This window comes from Euphorbia lathyris, chromosome 2 (genome assembly GCF_963576675.1).
Source record: "Euphorbia lathyris chromosome 2, ddEupLath1.1, whole genome shotgun sequence".
In the NCBI taxonomy this organism is placed as follows: domain Eukaryota; kingdom Viridiplantae; phylum Streptophyta; class Magnoliopsida; order Malpighiales; family Euphorbiaceae; genus Euphorbia; species Euphorbia lathyris.
Window position 1 is genome coordinate 46,608,639 of NC_088911.1, and position 12,681 is coordinate 46,621,319.

Genomic DNA, 12,681 nt, shown 5'->3' on the forward strand with positions numbered 1-12,681 from the left:
CAAAACGCTGTCCTTGTGTACAAAACGCAGCTCAGCGGAAGAAGGTTCGAAAAGACCTTCGATGAACAACTTCGTAACGAAGCTGTTGGGTTGAATCAACAAAGAGTACAAGACAGCAGCTGAGCAAGAACAACTTCCAGACAAAGTGTTTCCACTTTGGGTAAAGTTCAGAAGACACAGGACGCTGTCTAGTTGATCTTACCATAAATGGAGAGACATTCTGCCGAGCTGACTAAAAGCTGACCGAGGACAGAAGATACTCAAATCTGATTGGCCGAGAGCTCTGAGCAAGACTGAGTGACAACGACAGTAAGCCGTTTCCCTCCAACGGTTATTTCGAAATTCAAAATGACCGATGTCTCAGACGTCTCTATAAATAGAGCCCTTCAGTTGCTTCATTCCATACAGAACTTGATCAAGCCATTACGCTGACCAAAATTCTACTCAAAGTTCTGAAAGAAAAAGCAAAGCAAATTCTTACACCAAATTTCATATCTTTCGTGTAAAAGTCTAGAGTGATTATTCAATCATCTAAGGTGTCTTAGCAATTGTTGTTTAGGACAAATCTTTATCATTTCTAGAGATTAGAAAGGAGAGGCTGAGTACTCGGTTATAGTACTCAGCGTGAGTTTAGGAGTGAGTAGAGGTATAGAGGAAGGTACTCTTGTTATACTCAGCTTCTAAGTTGTAAAAGGTTTGATGCTCTACCGTTAAAGAGCTCAGTAGAGAATTCAAAAGCTCGGAACGTGTTCCGGGGACAGGACGTAGGCTCAGAGGCCGAACCTGGATAAATCTGCTGAGTAACATCTTTCTAACCTTAAACTCCTTAATATATATATTGCTTGCTTAATCAACACTGACCAAGTAAAGAGGTCAAGCTGAGTTGTGTGTATTGAGTGTCTGAGTTCAGGAATAGACTCAAAGTGCTATCTCCTCACTCAACGAAAGAAGCTGACTTAGTCACCAGTTGACTAAGCTAGTGTCTTATTTACTCAGCGCGCTGTGTAATCCTTTTTCAAAGAAAAAGAAGTCAGCCTTAACGTATTAAAATTTTAAATAGTTCCTATCCCCCCCCTTGGAACTAACTTATTACGTTATAAGGGACCAACAAGTGGTATCAGAGCTTAAAAGCTCACTGTTAAAGGTTTAACTACCTTGAGCTGATCCCCACTATGGCTGAAAACAGCACTCGGTTTCTCCTAGGAAACCAAACAACTCAGATCTTACCTGAGGGGCTATCCATTACTCGGCCTCCCCTATTCTTCCCGTCTAACTATACCTTCTGGAAGAATAGGATGAAAAACTTTATTCAGGCAACAAACATGAGTGCATGGCTTTCAATAGCCCAAAGCCCATTTGTTCCTATTGAAGTTGTGGCTGGCCAAACAGTTGTCAAAGCTGAGGCCAAATGGACAGAGGATGATCTCAAGAAGCTACAAAATCACGCTTCGGCTATAAATATGCTTCACTGTGCGCTTGATGCTGCAGAATATAATAAGATATCAGGTTGTGAGTCGGCGCAAGAGATCTAAAAGAAGCTGGAAGTCACCTACGAAGGAACCAACAAAGTGAAGGAGTCCAAGGTGAACCAGCAGATGAGACTATACGAGCTGTTCGAAATGAACGATGATGAAGGAATATCTGACATGAATGCAAGGTTTACAAACATCATCAACGAGCTCAAGAGACTTGGGAAGATCTTCACCGAGGAAGAACAAGTCAAGAAGATTCTTAGGAGTCTTCCTAAAAACTGGCAAGCAAAGAAGACTGATATTGAGGAAGCTCAAGACCTAACCACCTATAAATATGATGAACTCATCGGCTCACTGCTGACCCATGAGATCTCGATGAAGAATTTCGAGGTGAAGGAAAAGTCTGAAGACAAGAAGCAAAAGTCTCTTGTCATGAAAGCTAACTCCACTGATGGGAGCTCAACAGATGATTAGGAGATGGCTATGTTCACCAGGAAGATGAAAAGGCTGTTCAAAAAGAATGACAAATATTCTAAGAAGCCCTATAGAAAGTTTGATAAGTATAAAGCTGAGTCCAGCGACAGCAAATACAAGAAGGACAACTCAAAGCCCATTACATGCTTTGAATGTCATCAAACTGGCCATATCAAGTCAAGCTGCCCCACGCTGAGGAAAGAAAGGAAGAACGGCAAAAAGGAAATGGTGGCAACATGGAGCGAAAGTGATGAGTCTTCATCATCAGAAGCTGATGCCACTGAGTCAGTAAAGATCTGTTTTATGGCTGACGAACTTGCTGAGCCATGCATCTCTGAGCATGCTGACCCCTCCATTGCATCTGACGATGAGGAGCAATCAAATGAGGTAATATCACTTCCCCAGCTCAGAAATGAAATGGTTAATGCCCTGAGTGACCTCTACACACTTGTCAAAAAGTGTAATAAGAAAATTAGAGCACTCAGCAGGCGATGTGACGAGGTTGAGGAGGTCAAACTGAGTGACCTTCGATACCTTCTTCAGGACAACTCAGATTTGCATAGTAACATTGGAATTATGCAAAAGTTTGTCTCTGAGGTCCAATCAGATTCCAAGAAACTGAGAAAGGACGTCACATCCATTCAGAACCAACTAAAGGTTCCAAACAAAAGAAATATTCCTCTGAATGCTCAGTACCGAAGTACTGGTCAGCAGAGATGGAATCCCCAGCGGAATGTCCAGTGTGACTTCTGTGGGAAGAAAGGACACACCACAAAGGTGTGCTGGCACGCTCAGCACTGGGGTGCTGACCAGTCAGTGAGAAATCCTAAACGGAAGGTCAGCTGTGACTTCTGTGGAAAGAATGGCCATATCGTCCAAGTATGCCGCCATAAAATAAAATATGATGCTTTACCTGTTGAACCTAACAAGCAAGGACCCAAAAGGAATTGGGTACCTAAAAGTAACTAGTTACATTGCAGGTAAGCCTGAGATGTGCCGAGAAGTGAAAGATATGGTATATTGACAGCGCATGTTCAAGGCATATGACTGGTGATGAAACTCAGTTCATCACATTCGAGCGTAAACGAGGAGGAAGTGTAAGTTTTGGAGACAACAAAAAGGGTAAGATAGTAGGGTCAGGAACCATTGTAGGTAATCCTACTATTGAGTCAGTCTCCCTAGTCAGCGGACTCAAATATAACTTACTCAGCGTAGCTCAGCTATGTGACAATGGGAGAAAAGTTATATTTGATGACACTGGATGTAAAATATTCGAGGGTAAAACTAATGAGTTAATTTTAACTGCCCCTCGTATTGATAATGTCTTCATGCTGAGCTTGGAGAAAAAGTTTTCAAAAACTGTATGCTTAGTTTCAAAGGAAGAAAATTCCTAGCTATGGCACAGGAGACTTGGTCATGTAAGCATGGACCTCCTGGCCAAATTAGCAAGAAAGCAATTGGTTGAGGGACTGCCAGAACTTAAATTTGAAAAAGATTAACTATGCCACGCTTGCCAAGCTGGAAAACAAACCAAACAATCTTTTCATAGTAAAAATGTTGTCTCAACTAAGCGTCCGTTTGAGTTACTACACTTGGATCTCTTCGGTCCAGTCCAGCCGCTGAGTCTGGGTGGAAGAAGATTTTCCTTGGTCATTGTAGATGACTTTTCTCGGTACACTTGGGTCATCTTGCTGAGTAGCAAGGATGATATCTTTGAGACATTTTCAAAATTGGTTAGAAAACTTGAAAATGACAAAGACCTAAAATTGCCTCACATCTGAAGTGATAATGGTGGAGAATTCAAAAACCAACAGTTTGTTGAATTCTGTGAAGCCAGCGGCATTGACCATAATTTTTCTGCTCCTAGGACGCCTCAACAAAATGGGGTTGTTGAAAGGAAGAACATAACCTTGGTTGAAATAGCCAGGACAATGCTGAGTGAGCATAGGCTTCCAAAGTACTTTTGGGGAGAAGCTGTTAACACATCGTGCTATATTCTTAATAGGGCTCTTGTTAGACCTATACTAAAGAAACCCCCCTACGAGCTTTGGAAAGGACGAAAGCCCAACATTGGATACTTTCGTGCCTTTGGCTGTAAATGTTTTATTTTAAACACCAAAGATAGCCTAGCTAAGTTTGACTCAAAAGCTGATGAAGCTATCTTTTTAGGCTACTCAACAAACAGCAAAGCATACAGAGTTTTCAATAAACGAACTCAAGTTTTAGAAGAGTCAGTACATGTTGAGTTCGACGAAACTAACCCTGCAGGAAGATATCTGCCGCTGACCGAGGATGATCCACACTCAGTACCCGCTGATCAAGATACAGCCGCTGAGTCATTCCCTCAAGGGCTGACCAAAGGTAAAAGTGAACCAAATATTGTTTTCACTGACCAGTCTTCACCTGCAGAGATTGTTGAAACACAGACAGCACAAGACATAAATCTACCAAAGGAGATAAGGATACCAAGAGGACACTCAGAGAGTGCTATTCTTGATGCCGCTGAGAATACCCTGATGACAAGAAACCAACTCAGGAGATACCTCAGCAACGTAGCCTTCGTCTCAGTTCAGGAACCTAAGAACTTCGCTGATGTTGAGGAAGATGAATTCTGGATGAGCGCAATGCAAGAGGAACTTGACCAATTCAGAAGAAACGATGTATGGGAGTTAGTGCCACATCCAAGGAATCAGAAGACCATTGGAACAAGATGGGTCTTCCGCAACAAGCTGGATGAGCAAGGAAATGTAGTCAGGAACAAAGCAAGGCTTGTAGCTCAGGGCTACAGTCAGCAAGAAGGTATTGACTACGGTGAGACCTTTGCCCCAGTGGCAAGGCTAGAGGCTATTAGACTTTTATGCGCTTATGCAAGCTATATGAACTTTAAACTGTTTCAAATGGATGTTAAGAGTGCATTTCTTAATGGAGTTATAAACGAGGAAGTTTATGTGAATCAACCTCCAGGGTTTGAGGATCCTAAATTCCCAAACCATGTTTATAAACTCAAAAAGGCTATGTACGGCCTCAAGCAAGCACCACATGCTTGGTATGAGAGGCTGACCAGTTTCCTGCTGACTAGAAACTATGTCAGGGGCAAAGTTGATACAACCTTATTCATTAAGAGAAAGGGTAAAGATACCCTGCTGGCTCAAATATATGTTGATGATATTATTTTCGGTGCTACTAATGAGTCAATGTGCAAGGAATTTAGCAAGCAAATGCAGACTGAGTTTGAAATGTCGATGATGGGAGAACTCAACTTCTTCCTTGGACTTCAAATCAAACAAGAGAAAAATGGCATCTTCATCAGTCAAGCTAAATATGCCAAGGAGATATTGAAGAAGTATGATCTTGAAAATTGCAAGCCAATATCCACTCCTATGGGCACTGACACTGTCCTCTGCGCTGACGAGAATGGTAAGTCGGTAGACAGCAAATTGTATCGAGGTATGATAGGCTCTCTACTTTACTTAACAGCAAGTAGACCGGACATTCAGTTCTCAGTATGCTACTGTGCTAGATATCAATCTAACCCTAAGGAATCTCATTACATAGCTGTAAAAAGAATCCTTAGATATTTTCAAAGCTCAGTGAACGCAGGTCTATGGTATCCCAACACTCATGGTTTTACACTCGTTGGATACACTGACGCTGACTATGGTCGAGACAAGCTAGAACGAAAAAGCACCTCTGGAGGATGTCATTTCTTAGGAAGCTGTCTTGTATCCTGGTTCAACAAGAAGCAGGCGTCAGTAGCCTTGTCTACCACTGAAGCTGAGTACATTGCTGATGGACACTGTGTTGCTCAAGTCCTATGGATTAAGCAACAGCTTGAAGACTATGGTGTTCAAACAAAGACAATTGAGGTCAAGTGTGACAACAAAAGTGCAATTGATCTATCCAAGAACCCAATTCAACACAGCAGGATGAAGCATGTCAGCATAAGACATCACTTCATTAGAGACCATGTACTCAAGGGTGAGATAAAGCTGACCTACGTCCCAACTGATGAGCAGCTTGCGGATATCTTCACAAAGCCACTGGCTCGTGAATAGTTCAGCATACTGAGAGAAGCCATTGGTATGTTTAATCCTCTTCAGTAAATTCCAGCTCTTAATATAGATTCATGCTGAGTGAATTAACATGCTGAATGATCTATTATTTGCTGAGTAAATAAATGCATGCTGAGTGTTTAAATAAATATCACAAACTGAGCAAACATTGGCACCGAGTAATTATCTCAAACTGAGAAATCATCCGTATGTATAAAACTGACCACTCAGAATATAAAACCTTTAGTATTCTAAACGCTGAGTATAAGATCTGTTGCATTTAATGCTAGAGCACGCGAATATCCACCTAGGATGACGTATGCGCCGAATGTGTCATAAAAGTCAGGATTATTATCGGTTCACAATCCCAAGGCAAAACTGACACATGGATTCGATAAGATCCACTTTTCACAGCTATAAATAATGGGCAAATCCCCATTGTTATCTCTTTACACTTATCGAATTCTCTGGCAAAGCATTCTCTCTCTAAAATTCTCAAAACTTCCTAATCTTTCTCTGAAACTATGACTAAGGTTTCCGTTAACATCTCCGGTGCCGATCACTCTAAGACCAGTTCCGATGAACCATCCAGGCAAACTACTTCGCCTAAGACGACTAAGGCCACTACACCGAGCAAAGGCAAAACTGGTCAAGCTACCTCCTCTAAAGGAAAATCGACCAAGGTCAGAACCTACACCAAGGTTTTCGCAGATGTAAGAGAATGCAAGATAGAATTCTCTCGATGGTTCTCTGAGGCCTTTGTATCAACCGAGCAACCATTCTGTGAATGGATATCGAAGAATGGCTGGACCGAGCTGTTCTCCATTAGAGATCCCACTTACCCTGACCTTGTAAGGGAATTTTACCATAACTTGAGGGTTGCTGACGATAACCAGGACTACCTAGTTACTGTGGTAAAAGAGAAAACCATCTTTATAAACCCTACCTACCTTGCCAACTTGCTGAAGTTGAAGAATGAGGGAACCAAGATGAGGAGAACTGGTGATCATGAAGGAACTGGGTATGTAGCCACCTTCTGCAAACCCCCTGGCCATTCTGGAGAAATCTCAAGTTCATCAATGGGCCAGCACCAAAAGATGGCACATTATCTGCTGACCAATTACATCTACCCCAAGATTAATTGCACCAGCTCAGCGACAAATTTCGAGCAATGCTTGACCTACAAGCCCATCAACATGCCAGTTTTCTTAATAGCCGGCTTCCAGAGGAGCACTGGAACTTTAAGGTTGGGCTCACCCATAACCAGAATCCTCAAAGACCATCAAATTGATCTCTTCGAGGAAACTGAGGCCCAAGGATCTGAGATCACAGCTGCTGCGCTGCGTGCCCTGAAGTATGACCAACCGATTAAGAAAGGCAAGAATGCTGATGAGGGTGATGAGGAGACAACTGTCCCAAAGAAAGGGAAAAGGACAAAGGCTCCAGCTGCCCGAAAAAGGAAAGCTGTTAGGACTCCTTCAAAGAAGGCTGAGCCTCAAACCAAGAAGCTAAAGTCAGCTTCTCAAAAAGGTCAGGAGAGACCTAAGTCAGCCGAGAAGAGAAGCAGGCAAGATGAGCCTGAAATAGAGGAAAGGACAAATGCTGGTGAGCAACCTCAAAAGAAGCAAAAGTCTTCAGAGCTGACTCCTATTGATGATATTCCTACTGACTTCATTGTTCCTGGTGACTCTCACTTCACACAGTGTCAGGGAACTAAAGCTGAGCATCAAGAAGATGATGTGGAACTAGATGATCACTTCATCACTCAGGTGGAAGAAGAACTAGATAACGAAGATCAGGATGCTGAGGAAGAAGAAGAGGAAGAAGAAAGCGGTCAGGATGACGCTAAGGAGACAGCTAGTGAAGAGGAAGCTGCTGACCCAACTAATACTGAGTTGGGTGCAGATAAAGGACAAGAACAAGCTGACTAGCTTAATGCTGATCAAGAAGAGACTTCTCCTTCTCACTCAGGAGAGTCTATCCAAGCTGACACTCCTCCTCGCAGAAGAAGATTAATAAAGGCAAGTCAGAAAACTGTCATTGACCTACCGATCCAAAAGCCAACTAAAGATCCTTCTTCTCTCAAGTTTAAGTTTTTCAGTAAGCAAACCCCTTCTTCTCAACAAGCTTCTCTTGAAAAGCAAGCCTCTGTTTCTTCACCAAAGGAACAAGCCGACTTGAATGCTTCCGCTAACTCAACGAGCCAAATCGAGCAAGTTCTCGTCAATACTGCTGCTCCAAGCACTGTGCTGACTCAGAATATTCCTGCACCAATCATCACTGACAGCATTAGGATCACTACTTCACCGACCATCACTACTACCGATCAATCCTCTCTTCCAGAAAATCAAGTACAGCTTGAAAACACACTTCCAGTCATTGACCCTATCATAACTCTGACTCCTCCACAAACTGGTCATACTGAGGAAACTAGGCAACATGATGATGAATCCCTCAACTATCTGCATGCCACCGACTCTGGTAGAAAACTCATCCACTCGGTGCAGTCATTAATTAAGGACATTCATCAATCTGCTGAACCTACTGCTGGGTCTAGTAACAATGCATCAACTCAGCTGTCCCAAGTCACTCAGCTCTTAAATGAGGTTAAAGGACTGAAGGATCTGCTAAGTGATATGATTTCAATTCAATCACATTAGCCCAAGCAGGACTCAATAACCAAGCTGGCTGAGCTCCAACTAACAACTGTTCAACATCTTAACACTCTTCAAGGCCAATTCCAGACCTTGTCAGCTGCGAATACTCAGTATGCCACTTCTGATGAAGTTAAGATGCTCTTTGCCCATCTTAACACAGATTTATGTAGCTAAAACTCTATGAAGTGAGATGAGTATGATAAGTTATAACCATGATAAATAATGACTCTAAATGTATACGGATAATAGTTTACTCTTGCAAAGACGACCAAGTGTAGTAGAACCGACCCGTGAAGCACTTAGACTACGTGATTCCTAGTCAAGGCGTGTCTAACGCGGGGGAATTAGAAACTAGGGCCCGTAAGTTCCGTGGCTTGTCAATTCCTACGGTTTCCGGTTTGTCACTTCCGGTAAGGCAACACCTATATAACTCCCTAAAGATAGCCCGAATGGCGGCGGTAATCGCGTTCTCCTACACAATAATCAATTATCAATATCAAAACAAGCAATAAACATTAACACATAAAGGGAAATAGAGATTATAAATCATAAATTATAAATATGGAAAGTGATTATATGAAATACAACCAAGCCTAGTACATAGGAAGAGTACAAGCTAATTAGCAAGTAAAAAGGGAGAATCCGCCCTTGGAACTAGCTAACCGGACTCAAAGCCGTCTCCTAGGTCGTGGAGGTGGAACTTTCGAGCTTGGTGACGAATGGTGGAACGGAGCATCAATGGAACGCCGGAACAACGAACAAGCTCTCGAGGGGGAGAGTTTAACTTACAAAATTTGAATCTAAATTACAAGGAAAGAAAAGAGTATAGTGTAGCTCTCTAGTATGTAATTGGTGTCTAATGAAGTTCAAGAGCTTCTTATTTATAGACATCAAGCAAGGGCAAGTTTGTAATTTCACAAAGCACAAGTATGGAGCAACATTATTTGGTGCAGAAATCCCATGATACGCCCCGCGTAAATTGGTCTACGCCCCGCGTAAATGCCCATTCCGTCAGAAATCTCCTGCATGTGGACCAATTCATTGTCTTGTTGTCTCAAGCACGCCCTGCGTAAAGGATTGTACGCCCCGCGTGTTTGCGTCTCTGGAGTTTTATTGCTTGAATTGGAGCTTTTACGCCGTGCGTAGCTGAAGTACGCCCCGCGTAAAAGAGTCTCTGATCTTTTTACGTTGAAGAACTGCCTTTTACGCCCCGCGTATATGGTGGTACGCCCCGCGTAAGGAGAGTTGACTCTGGGAGACAATGCAGTCTGACTTTCAGGATTAGGCCAATCATTTCCGACTTGTGTCATACGCCCCGCGTAGAGTGGCATACGCCCCGCGTATGCTGAGTCAGTTCCACATGGCTTCTGCGGATAAGGCAATCATTACCGACACCATGTTTCACGCCCCACGTAGGGGATTATACGCCTCGCGGATGGAGTGGATTTTTGCTCCTTTCTCGTACCTGAAATACAAAACTTGAGAGCCGAGTTAGCTTGACGATTTTATTTCCAAAACTAATCAAAACGAGGAAAATAAACTGAAAGTACGAGATTTATTTTTATTTATTTATTTTATCAAAAACACTTTATTTTTGTAACTAAACTTATTTATTTTATCCAAAATCAACCCGTAAATCACGCTAAAAGATAGGGGTAAAATACCCCTATCAGTCTGCAGGAAAAAGCAAAATTTTAATAACAACAGCAGCAATTCTAGTGGAAAAGGAGGTCATAACACTAAAAATAAGTCAGATGAGTTATGCACTTATTGTAGGAAGGAAGGCGATGAGAAAATAGAATGTTGCAGGCTAAAAGGCTATCTGGAATGGTTCAAAGGGAAAAGGACAGCCACACACCAGGCCAACTTAACTCAAGAAAACTCATATGATCTTGATAATCCTTTGTGCACAAATGATTTTAGTGACACATGTGACAAACACAGGAATGACACAATGCAAGATATGTTGCAAAACTGGAGATGATGCAGAGAGAGGTACAAATAGCATTGAAAGGCAAACATACTGAGCAACAACAATCAAAATTCTCTGTTGTTGCTGGATTTGCAGGAGCTTGTTCAGGTAATTCTATTTCTAGCAATAGCATGTTAGTTGAATGGATAATAGACTCAGGGGCAACCACACACATGACTTCTAATTGGTCAATCATGAGCAATATTGTTAAATTGCATCATCCTAGAAGGATTTTCTTACCAACTGGAGAAGTACATTCAGTAGATTATGAGGGAGAAGTGCATTTCCAGCAAAGATGTCACTTACAAAATGTTTTATATGTGCCAAATTTCAAACAAAACTTGTTATCAGTTAGCAGATTGATGACAAATAAGGAAGTGACTGTGAAATTCTAGGCTAAGCACTGTGTTTTGCAGGACCAGAAATGTATGAAAGTCATAGCAGTGGGAAGAATGAAGAACGAATTGTACTATTTGAATGAAGAATCTTTTAGCCAAGCTATAATAAATGAAGTTTGTAGTTTGAATAAGAATGTTACTGCTTTATCTGTAAGAGAAGCAGATACTGATTCACAGTTGTGGTATAAAAGACTGGGACATATTTCAGCAGAAAAGATGTCTCATGTATTTTATTTTGTAGATCCTCAGTGTTTTAGCAAATGTGATGTTTGTATAAGATCCAAGCAAACCAGGAAACCTTTTTGTAATAGTACAACAAAGTCAATAAAAGTGTTTGATCTTTTACATATTGATTGTTGGGGTCCCTATAAACAAGCTTCTCTAAGTGGTGACAGATATATGTTAACCATTGTGGATGACTATAGCAGGGTGATTTGGACAGTTTTGTTCAAACATAAGGATCAAGTGAGTGTTTTAATTGAAGGATTTTTGTGTTTGATTAATACACAATTTTAGACGACTGTAAAAAGCATAAGAACAGATAATGGTACTGAATTCATTAGTCAAGCTACCCAATCAATTCTGCGAAAACATGGAATTTTGCACCAAAAATCATGTGTGTATACACCACAATAGAATGGAGTGGTAGAGAGAATGTTGAAACACCTTTCCACATGATTTTGATTTGACAAAATTATTTAAGTAAAATTAAATAAATTCTAAACACACTAAGTTTAAATGCTTTGATTTATTATCCTAATGTGTTTGTTCAATGTTGAGTTAAAATTGTTTATAAGACATAAAGATTAAAAGGCCCAAAGCCCAATACGAAAGTCAAAGCCCAAGTCAAACAGATCAAAGCAACTCAGCCCGCGTATGTCAAAACGATGTCGTTGTGTACAAAACGCAGCTCAGCGGAAGAAGGTTCGAGAAGACCTTCGATGAACAACTTCGTAACGAAGCTGTTGGGTTGAATCGACAAAGAGTACAAGACAGCAGCTGAGCAAGAACAACTTCCAGACAAAGTGTTTCCACTTTGGGTAAAATTCAGAAGACACAGGACGCTGTCTAGTTGACCTTACCATAAATGGAGAGACATTCTGCCGAGCTGACTAAAAGCTGACCGAGGACAGAAGATACTCAAATCTGATTGGCCGAGAGCTCTGAGCAAGACTGAGTGACAACGACAGGAAGCCGTTTCCCTCCAACGGTTATTACGAAATTCGAAATGACCGATGTCTCAGACGTCTCTATAAATAGAGCCCTTCAGTTGCTTCATTCCATACAGAACTTGATCAAGCCATTACGCTGACCAAAATTCTACTCAAAGTTCTGAAAGAAAAAGCAAAGCAAATTCTTACACCAAATTTCATATCTTTCGTGTAAAAGTCTAGAGTGATTATTCAATCATCTAAGGTGTCTTAGCAATTGTTGTTTAGGACAAATCTTTATCATTTTTAGAGATTAGAAAGGAGAGGCTGAGTACTCGGTTATAGTACTCAGCGTGAGTTTAGGAGTGAGTAGAGGTATAGAGGAAGGTACTCTTGTTATACTCAGCTTCTAAGTTGTAAAAGGTTTGATGCTCTACCGTTAAAGAGCTCGGTAGAGAATTCGAAAGCTCGGAACGTGTTCCGGGGACAGGACGTAGGCTCAGAG